Source organism: Botryllus schlosseri, chromosome 6 (assembly GCF_051294905.1).
Source record: "Botryllus schlosseri isolate E-star chromosome 6, Bs_hap1, whole genome shotgun sequence".
In the NCBI taxonomy this organism is placed as follows: Eukaryota; Metazoa; Chordata; class Ascidiacea; order Stolidobranchia; family Styelidae; genus Botryllus; species Botryllus schlosseri.
In genome coordinates, this window is record NC_137241.1 from 5,552,546 (window position 1) to 5,567,552 (window position 15,007).

General features: G+C 38.7%; 1 protein-coding gene and 1 long non-coding RNA gene across 2 annotated transcripts in view; both read right to left on the reverse strand.

Annotated features, from left to right (window-relative positions):
• Positions 1-15,007, reverse strand: part of LOC145440563 (profilin-4-like) — a 230,990-nt gene that overhangs the window by 115,389 nt on the left and 100,594 nt on the right. The window lies entirely within an intron of this gene.
• On the reverse strand, positions 11,829-13,366 carry LOC145441010 (uncharacterized). The gene is made up of 2 exons (XR_013915689.1): positions 12,708-13,366; positions 11,829-12,090 (listed from the first exon to the last, which is right to left on the reverse strand). It is a non-coding gene; the product is annotated as an uncharacterized LOC145441010 (long non-coding RNA).

The following is a 15,007-nucleotide window of genomic DNA, read 5'->3' on the forward strand; positions in this document are numbered from 1 at the left end:
ATATTTCGATAAGTATTACATCATGATATTAACGATGATATCAAAAAGTTGAGAAATTGCGTACTTTTTCAAGATCAAAATGCACGATTTTGCGTCAAATACGACTTTTCGTCCAATTCGATTTTCGGTCTATTTCAATCAACGATTAGGACACCCTAAATGTAACGGCGTGCCCTCTGCTTCGGATATGGTATATATCTGGATAGGTATTACATCATGATATTAACGATAATATCAAAAAGTTGAGAAATTGCGTACTTTTTCAAGATCAAAATGCACGATTTTGCGTCAATTACGACTTTTCGTACAATTCGATTTTCGGTCTATTTCAATCAACGATTAGGACACCCTAAATGTAACGGCGTGCCCTCTGCTTCGGATATGTTATATATTTCGATAAGTATTACATCATGATATTAACGATGATATCAAAAAGTTGAGAAATTGCGTACTTTTTCAAGATCAAAATGCACGATTTTGCGTCAAATACGACTTTTCGTCCAATTCGATTTTCGGTCTATTTCAATCAACGATTAGAACACCCTAAATGTAACGGCGTGCCCTCTGCTTCGGATATGATATATATCTGGATAGGTATTACATCATGATATTAACGATAATATCAAAAAGTTGAGAAATTGCGTACTTTTTCAAGATCAAAATGCACGATTTCGCGTCAAATAAGACTTTTCGTCCAATTCGATTTTCGGTCTATTTCAATCAACGATTAGGACACCCTAAATGTAACGGCGTGCCCTCTGCTTCGGATATGTTATATATTTCGATAATTATTACATCATGATATTAACGATAATATCAAAAAGTTGAGAAATTGCGTACTTTTTCAAGATCAAAATGCACGATTTTGCGTCAAATACGACTTTTCGTCCAATTCGATTTTCGGTCTATTTCAATCAACGATTAGGACACCCTAAATGTAACGGCGTGCCCTTTGCTTCGGATATGTTATATATTTCGATAAGTATTACATCATGATATTAACGATAATATCAAAAAGTTGAGAAATTGCGTACTTTTTCAAGATCAAAATGCACGATTTTGCGTCAAATACGACTTTTCGTCCAATTCGATTTTCGGTCTATTTCAATCAACGATTAGGACACCCTAAATGTAACGGCGTGCCCTCTGCGTCGGATATGGTATATATCTGGATAGGTATTACATCATGATATTAACGATAATATCAAAAAGTTGAGAAATTGCGTACTTTTTCAAGATCAAAATGCACGATTTTGCGTCAATTACGACTTTTCGTCCAATTCGATTTTCGGTCTATTTCAATCAACGATTAGGACACCCTAAATGTAACGGCGTGCCCTCTGCTTCGGATATGGTATATATCTGGATAGGTATTACATCATGATATTAACGATAATATCAAAAAGTTGAGAAATTGCGTACTTTTTCAAGATCAAAATGCACGATTTTGCGTCAAATACGACTTTTCGTCCAATTCGATTTTCGGTCTATTTAAATCAACGATTAAAACACCCAAAATGTAGCGGCGTGCCCTCTGCTTCGGATATGTTATATATTTCGATAAGTATTACATCATAGTATTAACGATATTATCAAAAAGTTGAGAAATTGCGTACTTTTTCAAGATCAAAATGCACGATTTTGCGTCAATTACGACTTTTCGTACAATTCGATTTTCGGTCTATTTCAATCAACGATTAGGACACCCTAAATGTAACGGCGTGCCCTCTGCTTCGGATATGTTATATATTTCGATAAGTATTACATCATGATATTAACGATGATATCAAAAAGTTGAGAAATTGCGTACTTTTTCAAGATCAAAATGCACGATTTTGCGTCAAATACGACTTTTCGTCCAATTCGATTTTCGGTCTATTTCAATCAACGATTAGGACACCCTAAATGTAACGGCGTGCCCTCTGCTTCGGATATGGTATATATCTGGATAGGTATTACATCATGATATTAACGATAATATCAAAAAGTTTCCATACCGTGGAACATACGGCACATCGTTCTTTTTCTCCACAACTGTGCATGTGCCCAAATTAGGCGGTATGCGGCGACGAGGAATTTGCTTTGATCTTGCGTCCTTGATCGTCTCACCAGTTTTTACGTACATCAGAATTGTAGCATTTTGTTGCGTGTCAATTATTAGCCGATCAGTATTTACCACACGTAATGCGTTGTCGTCGAATACTGTGCAGAATCCATCATGATTTCCGGTATATGCGAGATAGTGGCCCGATGCACACGACGTACCATGATGGATTACTTTCCCTTTTAGTATATAATGGGATTTCAATCCATCTACTTCGAGATCCATTGAATCGGGTATCTGGACTGAGGTGATGTTTTTACCCTCTGGAGTTCCGCGACTGACATTTATCACCAGCATGTTGGGAAGGGTTCCGAATACGACATGTTCGTCTACATCAGCGTGGCATTGTAGGGATCTGCTGTTAGTATTAACACATTGACGAGGAAAATTTGTGATCAGGTCAGAAATATCACTGTTTTCTTCAAATGTATGTAAAACAACGGATAGCCGATGTTCTATGAATTTCGAGGGAAAATTGCAACGCTTGCAATTGACTTTGCGAATCAATCGAAATTTGGAAGTAACCCCCATCTGCTCCATCGCATCGCTCAAGTCCGTATCGAGAATTCTGGTGATGAACTCTCCGGCATCTTGCTGCGTGCCACAATCCCATCCAAACTTTGAACATATATCTGATACCAATTTTTCAATGTCAGATACGATGCACTGTTTGCGGCTATCTAAAGTCAATTGCATAATTAATTGCATGAAATCAGAGGTTATGGATGCGTACTCGGCATAGTTCATTGCTGTACCGATATGGCCTTTCAGACATAATGCCAAGCATTGGGTGGTAGCATTGAACCAACAAGAATTCCCAATATTAGGCATACCTTTGGTGCAGGTGTTAGCGCAAAACGTATTGACAGCGATGTGTCTAATATCGCGGTGAACAGAATGTGACTGACTAACGACTTGAAAACATATCCATTTTCGGTACATGGTCAACAATTTGATTACATTGGTACCTTCAGAAGGTTGATCGAGTCCGAAACAAACCCGATCCGCGACAACGCAAACGCAAACGCCGCAGCTCTCAAGATCTGGCTGCTTAATCGGACATTTTCGTGAAAAAGAAACGACCTCGCACTTGGTTAATTTTTGCAGCTCGGGCATTAAATGTTCATTAATAGCCCGGTTAAGACCTTCGTTCACGTGGTCAATGGAGTCGTATAATGTAATAGAATTGTCATGTGAATCAAATACAATCAGATAGAAATGCCTTTCCCAAACTAATGGATAAAGTCGCGTCATGAAATCACAGGACTTAACACCTGAAGCAGCATTCACTGTAGATAAGCTGCAGCTACGATTTGGAGATCTGAATCCTTTTCCCTGAAGTATCTCTCTGGTGTTGTCTGGATCAATGCATTCAAAAGCCTTCGACTCATTTTGCTGCGTGGCCAAGGACGCCGACCTTTTAATGTAGCAGTATACAACATCCGACGTCAGCCAGCCAAGAGGGTGGGATTTCTCAATTTCGTGAAAACTTACGATCGATTCACACATTGAAAGCGGTATGAGAGATTTCAAATCGAGCCACAGAAGAAATGAATCACGTAAATATTGCACAGCAGTGTCAAACATTTGCTCGATTCGATCAAAGTTAGACATCTTTTTCCAGATTGCCGTTACCAAACCATCACATTTTTGGAAGACCAAAGTAGACGAAGGGTACGGCACTTTTGTTATTTGTGGCAAATCCAATGTAAATGGTACCAAATTGCGTCCGAAGAGATCGGAGGGGATGATTGATTCGTCAGATCTATCGTTTCGAGGCAATTCAAGGCAACAGCTTTTGTTGTACGCTGATTGGCGTATTTGATTGTGCTCTTGATGATGTTAATCCGATCGCTCGAATAGCATCCTTTACCGCGTGACTTCTTTCGTTTAAACTTTGATTGTACTGTTTTCGAAGTCTTTGATACGGACTGATCACTTAATTTGTATAATAATGTTGCCAAATATCCATTTCGATAAAGTGCGTCGAAGAATTTTTTTTCTTGAATCAAAATTGAACGTTTATATTTGACATCGAAACTATCCAAACGATTTGCTCTTTCTTTCCCAAGTATAACATTTTTTAGCCAATCAAAGCTTTGCTCGACGCATCCCTGGGTTCTATTGTCAATTGTGATATTGCGGTACCTGGACTTGACTATCCGTCGGTAATTGTTCGAAAATCCGTTGTACATTTCGGTTTGCTTAGCCGTTGAGAAATTGTCCCAATATATAATATATCAGCAGCAGAGGGCACGCCGTTACATTTTGGGTGTCCTAATCGTTGATTGAAATAGACCGAAAATCGAATTGTACGAAAAGTCGTAATTGACGCAAAATCGTGCATTTTGATCTTGAAAAAGTACGCAATTTCTCAACTTTTTGATATTATCGTTAATATCATGATGTAATACCTATCCAGATATATACCATATCCGAAGCAGAGGGCACGCCGTTACATTTAGGGTGTCCTAATCGTTGATTGAAATAGACCGAAAATCGAATTGGACGAAAAGTCGTATTTGACGAAAAATCGTGCATTTTGATCCTCAAAAAGTACGCAATTTCTCAACTTTTTGATAATATCGTTAATATCATGATGTGATACTTATCGAAATATATAACATATCCGAAGCAGAAGGCACGCCGTTACATTTAGGGTGTCCTAATCGTTGATTAAAATAGACCGAAAATCGAATTGGACGAAAAGTCGTATTTGACGCAAAATCGTGCATTTTGATCCTCAAAAAGTACACAATTTCTCAACTTTTTGATATTATCGTTAATACTATGATGTAATACTTATCGAAATATATACCATATCCGAAGCAGAGGGCACGCCGTTACATTTTGGGTGTACTAATCGTTGATTGAAATAGACCGAAAATCGAATTGGACGAAAAGTCGTATTTGACGCAAAATCGTGCATTTTGATCTTGAAAAAGTACGCAATTTCTCAACTTTTTGATATTATCGTTAATATCATTATGTAATACTTATCGAAATATATAACATATCCGAAGCAGAGGGCACGCCGTTACATTTTGGGCGTTCTAATTGTCGATTGAAACTGCCCAAAAATCGAATTGGACGAAAAGTCGCATTTAACGCAAAATCATGCATTTTGATCATAAAAAAGTACGCAATTTCCCAACTTTTTGATATTGTCATTAACATCATGATTTAATACTTATCCCAATATGTAACACATCCGAAGCAGAGGGCACGCCGTTACAATTCGGGTGTCCTAATTGTCGATTGAAACTTGAAAATCGTGCGTTTTGATCTTCAAAAAGTAGGCTACGTAAAACCATACGATGAAATAGTTTTGCGAATATATAAAATGTCCGAAGCAGAAGCAACGCTATTGCATTTTTTTGTTTTTATTGTTTATTGAATAACTTATAAATTGCGGCATTACAGTCGACCTATACCAAACACGAACATGACGTTGATCGCAATAATCGTAATCATTTATATTCTGATGTGCTCAAGACACATAGTGTGTAATGCGATGTAGTTAACCGGCAAGAAGGTGTTGCATTTACCTATTATGGTATTTTAATCAAACAACGACTAAAGCCAATTGACCGATGTAACAGTGTGGGATAGGCTGTCTTCGTTAAACGTTATTATTTGTTTTTTTTTCTGCTCGATATCACATATAATCTTTTGTGGAGTCTTTCTTCGGGCGTCTTGACGCCGTAAGAAACAGTCAAACATGGGGGAAGGAACACAAATTAACCTCTGATGCTTCGGCTACAGGCGAGAATCGAAATAGGTCCGCCTGCGTAGATTACGTAACGGCTGAAAATTTAGATGCCATAAGTACTACCTGGCGGTTGTAAAATGAAGCACTCCTTCCAAGTTTCGATGACATATTGTATTGATCATACCGTTTGCGCCATTTATTGATAAAACTCGTGTGTTTCAGTTCGTTTGCACTCCAAATCTGTCGCGAAATTGTTTTTCCGGTTATAATATTTGATCTTAGCTCAAGTGAATCATTCCGACAACAATGACTCGGCGATTTCGGAAATATGACGTAAGCATTTTCTGGCAGAATCACAGTGGTCTATATAACAAGAAGAACATTCAGGCAAACGCAAGCCTGTAATGTCAGCGAAATTTCAAAGATAACAACGGTACCATGGATGTCGACGGCAACGGATCCGAAATTAGGGAGGAGAAAGAGAGATAGAGACAGTTTTCATGTAACCACAATACATAACAAACAAACAAACAACAAGATTGACACGTTATTCCATATCGGATTGGAATGATCCATACGACCTTTCAGGACAACTCGTGCCATCATACCACCATTCGGATTCGGAGAGGATTCGGACGGGATTTTGCTACAGAGTACAGATACTGCAGGTCTATGTCTATATTCTTTCTACTGTATCAAATCTGCCATAGACATACAACTTCCATCCTGCCGATTGGTGTTGTATTTTTCTCAAGTATATCCCATGTCTTTAATCCCATTGGGAGACATTCACAAACCACTTGGGGCGCCAACACCACGCCCTATCGTCCGTAGTAAACAAACAAAACTTACAGCTATATTCGCTAGAAACCAGGTCAGCCAGTAGCCACTGCCTGTTGGATTCGGGTAACAGAATTAATGTCTTGTATGTACGGAGTTTGAACATATTTACGACTGATGATTGAGTTCAGTGCAATTTACGAATTGTCAGGTTACTTCGTGTACCGATATTTCATTTCCAGAGAGTGACGTTTGAATATTAGCTGAGTGACATATATATTTCATTTTAATAGACTGTATTATAATCTATCTATATTATAAAATGACACGATATTGCTGTGTACCTGGTTGCACGAGTCGGATTGGTGGTCATTTGATTCCTACGTCACAAGGGAAGCTGATGAAATGGATAGAAGCAATTAATAGATCAAACTCCAAAACGAAACAGCTTTGGACAGAGACATTGGGCAGAGAAATTGCTTGCTATGGTCATTTTCTTCCAAGTGATTATATGAGCCGAACATGAAAGTTGAAAGACAGGAGGCAGTCCCATCAGTCTTTCAGCATGATAAAAGAACGCCACTAAAAACTGCCAGGAAGACAAACAATTCGAACCCTTTTACACCAGAACCTACTGAAATAATTCATTCCGGAACACATAGTGACCAGAAATTTCAAACAGACTCGGAAAATATGGGCATCCAGTGCCAACTAGGTGCTTTAATGCCAGCTTTCAGCTTAGAAAATATCAAGGATGATAAGAAAGCAGTGCATGATACTTTATTGGATTTGATGACATCAAACAGTTTCTGCTTTTAAAGGACATTGCAATGTACGATGTTCATCTATTGGAGTACACCTGTACGTTGTGTTCAAATGAAGAGCAAGTTTTTCTGACACTAATCAAGCTCTTGATCATCAACTGCTTGGTATTGTCCCAGAATCAACAGCTTCCCGCATCATTAATGCTTGCTTGGATCAAGCATATGTACTGTTTATTATCAAAATTACTAATTTCGCCTTCAAAACAAGTGATATTGGATCCCATGCCAGATGATTTAAAAAACTATATCCACCAACGAGATAATTTTTGACTCTACAGAAATCCCAATTGAGAAGCCATCTGATATCCATGCACACTGCACAGTCTGTTACATTCTCCACTTGAAAGAATGGAAATACCATGGAAGTATTAATTGGTAATGCACCCACGGGTGCTGTCTCCTTCATAAGTGACTGCTATTATGGATCCGTTAGTGACCGCAGCATTATTGAGCAATCTGATTTGCTGGCCGAAGCCAGAGCAATGTTTGAAAAGGGCGACAGTATCATGGCTGATAAAGGATACCTACTGCAAGGTTTGTTTGCACCATTCGATGTGAAAATCAACACCCCTACTTTGATGAAAGGCATGACTCAGCTCTCTCAGGAACAGCGGGTAGAGGATTACTCCATCTCCTCAATACATGTACACCTTGAAAGGGTTATTGGTTATGCAAGGACATTCAAAATCATTCAAAATGTCTTGCCTTACAATCTCTTGCATTTGAAAAATGAAATAGTCTTTATCTGCTTTATGAATTTTAAATTTAGGAAAGACATACTTTGATATAGTCCTACATAACAGCATTTGATGCTTTTATTATTTTGTGCTTGCTGAAGCAGACTTGGTTAGTGATAATGATTGATTACTATTAGTGTTGCATGAATTTTCTTGCTCCCACTTCAATATTGATGCCGCCATAATAAACCGGAATATCACTGTACTGGATTTGATGACTGAACAGAAAACATATCACTACCTAGAGTCTAGAAGCAAGTTTTGTTTTCATTTACTAAACGAGATACATAAAAACTCCCAATGTATAGGTAGACTACGTAATCAACAGAAAGAATCATGGAATTTGGAAATAACAATAATCACCACGACGGCATGAACGGTTTTGCTCAAAAAAATCGTATTCAAAGCTACATTGCATTCAGCAGTTTTCAGTTTTTCGTCTTGCGGTGACACAATCTTGACCACTTAAAAAGGACGCCAATACATTTCGTAGAACTTTTGCAACTTCAGAATCCTAAATTTAGGAACAAATTATGGGTCAAACTCTATATTTTCCATGTGCACATTACGAAATGTATGCGTAAAACAACATATAGTTTCATACAAGCGCAAGTCATTTGGCCTTGTACTTGGGCATACCATCTGTGATTTTTCTTCAGATAATAGCCATCTGCAGCAATCATCAAATATGGAAAATACTTTCAAGATGTTATTAGGTCATCCTTTACCGTGTAGGGGCACTTGACTTCCAACCAGCTACGCTAGGGATGTCAAAAGACAACAAATCAAGACGACGTTTCTTTCGGTATCCAATGTAAGCAATGGATCACTAGGACGAGGTTTTGGCGCCCCCAAGTGTATGAATGTCTCCCATTGTTTTGTTGTTTCGTTTCGTTATCAATCTCCTGGTTTTGTTGTTACGTTTTATTAAATAATTTGATGTTTTTAAAGGTCAACTGCATCTTCATAGACAACTTTGCGGAATCATGTTCAGAATTTTTTTTCATACCGAAATGGCCGACTTTCCGTATTTCAAACTAATCGGAAATTGCCGTAATTTGGACCGAAAGTCCCAATATTGGTATGTTTACAGAAAAAGCGGAATGTTCATTGTGACGTCATGTAGTTGACATCTCTTCTGGTCGCTGCATATGTATGCTATAGGGTTGGCGGCAGTGGTGCCACTCCTAGTGTTTTAACACTAGATCTAGTGTTTTTTCGGTCGTCCTAGTGTTCTAGTGTTTTTTTTCGCCAAATTTTGCTAATCTAGTGTTTTTCTGCAATTATGCGAATGATGAATATTCTAACGTTAGACGACTTAATTATACGCTAAATTTATCACTAATGAGGCGATTTGGTACCTCTGGCTGTGTTTGTTTTCAACAATTCTATGTGGTGGTGCAGTAACACGCAATTATTACGTAACAGGGTGCGCTGTGAATCCGTACTTATGAGCGAAAGTCTCTGAAAAAATGTAGAGCGATTTCGCTCTGTTGAACTCAGTCTGCAGATTCAGGCAAGATTTACATTTGCCGAGGCAGACAGACAGTTTTATTGAACAAAATTGCAATAAAAATATAATTCATGCTGCAGCATTACGATCTTTCGGGATTCCCGTGGATCATCCCGCCAGCTGCATTGATGGAGTGCTAATTAAAGGGGCACTGCGCTCTAAAAATGATGTGGTCTCAAATTGAAAATAAAAACGAACAATAATTTTTGGCCGCGGCCATTTCCTTCAGAACACCACCGTAATGGAGCTGCATTTTATTGAAATTTCTACAAGACCAGCTACAGCGGCTGCTTAACCCGTTACCTGGCACGATGTCTTCATCGTCGCACTTGCTCGACACGATAAGGCAGTCACGCAGAGAACGAAAGTTATACACATTTCCTTCAAAACATCGGCTGACAACTATCTAAAATTCGTTCTCTGCGTGACTGCCCAATCGCGTCGAGCAAGTGCGACGGTAGAAATATAGTGCCATGTAACGGGTTAAGCAGCCGCGGCAGCTGGTCCTGTAGAAATTTCAATAAATTGCAGCTTCATCACGGTGGCGTTCTGAAGAAAATGGCAACGGCCAAAAAATTTTTGTTCGTTTTTATCTTCAATTTGAGACCACATCATTTTTAGAGCGCAGTGCCCCTTTGAGCATTGTTCAATTCGAGTCTCGCGTCATTAATAAATATTGAAAAATGTAAGCAGGCCGAAGAATAGTAAGAAGAAGAACAACAATAGTAAAATCAATAATTCCTCTAGCTATGCGCAATTTCCCTAGCTGTGATATTATATGATGAACTTGAACTGTGGCAAGATCGCAAAATGAGCTGCAGTTTATCAGTCAATGCCCTCACACAGAATTTTTGCAAAAATTGAAATCTGTGTACAATGGATTCGGTGAATCAAAATTCCATTTACTGGGAGAGCTCATGACAAATCTCTTGGCATTGCCACATTCCACTGCATTCGTGGAATTGAAGTATGCTGCATATGGAAGCCTCCCCATTGTTTTTTGAAGATGTGCGGTAGCGAGCAAGATGCCCCACAAAAGATATTTATTTATGTCTGATACATGGTGTACAATCGAAAGATGATTTTTATGATGCCGCACAATTCGAAAGCGACAAATTTGATTTTTTTTGCGCTGTTGAATTCGTTTCATTAATTTTCGTTGAATAATCATGCAGTATATCATTCATATGTATTGAATTCATGAGTGGAACACTTCTTACCTGTAGATTTGTACCTTATGGTCATCATGATTACTTGGCAAGGGCAAATTTTTCCTGCAATTTACTAATCTAGTGTTTTTTTCGCCAATCTAGTGTTTTTTCACGACATAATCTTGTGTTTTTTCGGGAACCTAGAGTGGCAACACTGGTTGGCGGTCTTGCAGTAGCAGGGCGCTTATTTTAGTTAGTTATGGCGGAGGTTTCGCTTGTAATGGATTCACCAGGCGAGTCCGAGTATTCAGATGTCGAATGTAAGTATGCTTTTTCCTCTCAGTTACGAAAGTAATGTTGAAACGAGGACACGTTTCAAGTGTTGATGTGCTCGATCCCATATCAGTGGAACTTCTTGCTGCTCCGAAAACGAGGGGTCGTTTGAGTATGATTATTGATGACTATAACCTAAGGATGTTAGTGATATATAGTATGATCAGCCTAGCTTGTTCACAATGTTCAGCTTAAGCCGCTTGTCTAGACCAAATGAAATACACCGGTATGTGTAATGTGGTGGAGAACCTCCTTCAGTTATTAATCTTGGTATTATCAATTACAGTTGAGAGGATGGAGGTTGCCAACTTATGCAAACTATCAGGGGAGAGTTGAAGTGCTGCAAACAGGTCCCTCGAGCAACGAATGAATTATTAGTGCATCACAGCATTATCAGGATTTCAATCAAGAGTATGTATTGGAGATTGTCTCGCTATAGATATCAACAGGAATATTGTCATATAATTATAACATCCAGTTTGATGCATGAGCGAATGAGTCTCATTCACATGAAATGTTGAGTCGGGTGCCAAATAATTACCCGTCAGTAACACAACAATTACGCTTTTCAGGAAGCTGAGAAAAACTGTACACGGAAATTTTGTTGGCTGGCCACTGGGATTCTGCAACAAAAGCCAACGAAAAATCCTGTCTGCGCATCCGATCAAATCCAGTACTTTCAAAGGATTTCAATTTTACAATGCTTCGTGAAGGAATAGTTGTATTGAAAATAATAAATGCAACATAGCCAATCCATCAACAGTACTACTGTGTCAGGGAGAGAAATATAGAGTTTTGTGTCCAGCAATAGCTTCTTTCAACTAATTTTGACGATGCCGTTTGTCGAATGAGGATGAATCATCACAATAGACTTGGTCGCTTCGGCCGTTTCTGGTCTTGCTTTAATGAATGCGTCAACTTCATCATTGCATGAATCTAGAGCAGGAGTAAAAATATCACTGAGTTTTATAACAAAGTCGAATCGAAGGTAGTAGACCTATATCAAATGCTGTTCGGAAGTATCATAAAAATGAAGGATTGCCAGCTGCATCCTACCTAACTTTACGACTATTATGATGATAGTGATAAGTTTTCATCTTTTACTGAGCGGTCAATATTGATAGGCTCAGTCACAGATATCTGACACTCCTCATTCAATAACTAAAGTAACTAATATGATTACATGACCGCACATGTACCGTACACAAAAAGAAGTGTATTTTCAAAAGTAATAGCAACTCTTCCATTAATAGGAGGTCAGCGATATATAACCATTATACATCATGAAGTCAGCAGGTTATGAACTCCCTTTATAGTAACTAATGCATTTATAGATCTTTTTTTCTTAATTGATTTTCAAGTGTTTTTATTTCAGACTATGTACACTTCTACTTACAAGTTTTTCAAGGCATACATATTTCAGTTATTTGCACATGCACGTGAGTGTAAACAATAATAATACTTCGATGACTACCATACCACAATCAATACTACTATAAGCGGTTAGTTACACTCTTACAAAACTATAGCTGACACAGTACATTTTCACTTACCGATTTCGGACACTTTGTATAGCTTTAGAAGTGCGTTCCTCTGACATTACCACAATTTCACTGGTGCGTGGAAATAAAATATGAACGGCACTACTGCAGTACGTCGGCAAGAGTTGCCCGTGTTCAGTAGTCAGTTTTCTTGCGTGTTGCGTATCTCGGATACTTCATTGAAGCAAGATACTTGTTAGTGATTCGCATTTGAAAATGACTCTGCCTTTGGTTGTCTATAAGTCCGCACTTTTGGTCTTAATGGCGTCCGGTCGCCTGTCGGTATATGGATGGGTTTTGGCAGCGATTTCAATGCATTGTAGGTACGGCATATTGCGTATTGGACCAACCATACGCGACATAACATCTGACTCTATGAATTATCTCCTTCACAGCTTTCATGATCCCACTCAAAGACCCAAATCCACAGCAAATCTAAGCAATAATCCCACCTAACAGCCAACAGAAATAACAAGGACTTTTGTTGTGTCAACTACTTGACGTCATTTCACGGCTGGGTGATTTCGTTTCCGTTTTCCGGAATTTCGATTTGTAATTCAAATTACTTGAAAACTATCAGGTAATTTCAATTTTCATTATTTTATTCATATTCCTAACCACATAATGTACGAAATAAGGTGAAGTCATTTTGAAGATGCAGTTGACCTTTAAAGTGGCTGTGGCAGTGAACGGGAAATTTGCAGTTCTATTATTTTACCTCGTGCAAAATGGTAATCATTCTTAGGTATAGGTTTGGAGATGATTAATGCAGTGTACAATATGAAAATGAACCATCCTCGTTGTACTTCAAGAGACGAAATTAGGTGCAAGTTTAGTCCAGTCCCATAGTAAAGCATATAGCAACAAAACAGTTTTGGGTCGAGTTATCTTTATCGCCCCTAGTGTTCAAAATGAAGTGGAAATGCCCCATTGTGTGCATTGGTCTCAAACCTATATCGGGTACTCTCGAAGCTAGAAGGTTGTGATGACAATCTGATTTAAGCAAGAAAAATAGTGCAATATTTGCATCGTTCAATAGTCGACCACTCAATCGCTCATTCGACTCCTTGAAGCCCGAAATCGTTTCAGCAATCAAGCCCAAGATAGCGTACTGGTGAAGCGTCCGGCTTCTTGATCGGTAGGTCGTGGGTTCGATCTCCGGCCGGGTCAGACCGAAGACCTGGTTAGTAACACTGGTATCCATGACTTCCCTGCTTGGCGCCCGACTTAGAAAGTCGGAAAGGCTATATCTGCACTTCCTTGTCCAGTGGCATATATGCACATCATGCACTCATGGTATGCATATGCACAGCGTGTGTAGCGCTATGTGTACCATGAGTCGGTGTATATGCCGCAAAAAAACACCAAGGACAAAAATAAACTACGTCCTTTCTTTCCTTCCCAAACCCGACTTAGCCCAGCCGGGGCCAGGTACTTCACTTCCTTGCTGCAGAAGGCTACCTATCCCTGTGCGTGGTGTCAGACAGTGAAAAACTCCGAAACAGGCGATGGCTGGAAAAAAGTTGTTCAGTGCGCAATGGTCATGCTCATGCCGTACGCATCCCTGAAATTTGTCATGCAACATGTTTATCCCAGAAATTCAAATCTGTATAAGAAAATATCAGAAACCCGAAAAAGGCAATAAAAATGCATGACTAGAATCAAGTCATATAGAATGTCTCGAATCATGTGCATTGTGCAATTAATCGGGTATACAGTTCGAATTTATAAAAATGTGACTCAAATCCATTTTAAGAAAATGACACTCGAGTCAAGTCGAGTCACCCAAAAATAGAGACTGGAGTCAGTAAAACCCTGGGCAAAATACATTTAGTACTAGCTCCAGTCAATTGAACGTTAACATATATGTACGGTAGTCGCTCTAACATCAATGTGAAAAGTAAATTCATATAGATTCTTTTCTGTACTTTCTTCTCTTTAACATTTCCTGAGATGCGATGATAAGTTAGCACTTTAGCTGCGAAGGAAATTACCAGCAAATGACAGCAAACAATGAATTGTCGACTAGTTGCAAATCCGAAAAGAATCGGAGATGCCGCAATAACTTGTGTGTTAATCTTGTGCATCTGATGACCATTTTTTTTCAATATCAAGGAATTATAAAAATATTGCAGTTTTTTTGCTGCTCATTTGATGAAAAGTCACCTAGTGGTCAAACCAGAACAAGGTGGTATACAGTAGTGATCTTAAAACATATTTCCGGCAACGAAAATGCTTGTTAATAGCAACAAGTCTATTGAGTAGGCTCGATTACAGCCGTAATCCGGAGTTAAAACCACTGTACGCATTTG